Source organism: Salvelinus sp. IW2-2015, linkage group LG32 (genome assembly GCF_002910315.2).
Source record: "Salvelinus sp. IW2-2015 linkage group LG32, ASM291031v2, whole genome shotgun sequence".
Classification (NCBI taxonomy): domain Eukaryota; kingdom Metazoa; phylum Chordata; class Actinopteri; order Salmoniformes; family Salmonidae; genus Salvelinus; species Salvelinus sp. IW2-2015.
Window position 1 is genome coordinate 30,632,672 of NC_036871.1, and position 1,064 is coordinate 30,633,735.

Consider the following 1,064-nt stretch of genomic DNA (forward strand, 5'->3'; position numbering starts at 1 on the left):
TGGATGAAGAAACTAGAAGGCTGTCGGACTGTTAGCTGGACGAGGTCATCAGCCAATTTTCTTGGCTAAATACAATACCTATTTTGCCACATTGGCGCTGGAACCCTTTAACTCCACTGGAGCCCACTGCCCGATCCCATCCCGACTGAATCTGCGACGTAACCGTCCGAGGGGGTACACACAGACTCTTTTTTCCGTCGCGCGTCCCCTAAGGCCCTCTGCTAGCTGCTAGCCCCGGCCCGCTATGTCTGAATCGCGTGTCTCCCAGCCCGGCTCCAGCTAACTCCCTGACCCATGATCACTTCGGCCTATAACATGCCTCTCCCTATGTCAATCATGCTTTGTCCATTGCTGTTTTGGTTAGTGATTATTGTCTTATTTCACTGTGAACCTCCAGCCCTGCTCAATATGCCTTAGGCTAACCTTTTGTTCCAGCTTAAACACATGCGTGAACCTCACCTGGTTTAAGATGGTGTCCTCTAGAGACCAATAACTCTGCTCATCATCATCAATGTCTAGGCTTTCCTCCACTGTATTCACATCCTAGCACCATCCCGCTTGTCCTGTACATTATGGCCTTGAATCTATTTTCCGTGCCCAGAACCTGCTCCTTCTCCTCGTCTGTTCCGAACTGCACCAGGTGACAAGTCTCTTAATAGTCTTTTAGCGTACTTATCCCTTACTCCTCCCTCTGTTCCTCTGTGATGTAGAGGTTAATTCCAGGCCCTGCAGTGCTGCTGGGCCCTGCAGTGGCCCATTCCCCAGGCGCTCCGCATTTGGTTGACTTCTGTAACGTAAAAGCCTAGGTTTTCATGCTGTTAAATTAGAGGCCTCCTTCCGTAAGTTGTTTTCATTCACAGTGCTTTAGTCTCTGGCACCCAGATTGTCTTGACCGTGTCTTGAATCTGGCTTAGGAAGGGCCACCAAAACACCTGAAATGTCCCATCCCTAATATAACATTTTCCCGACCCAACGATAGAACTTGGCCAAAGGGGGCAGAGTTGCAATCTACTGCAGAGATAACTGCAGCGTTCTGTCTCACTATCCCAAGTCTGTGCCCAATA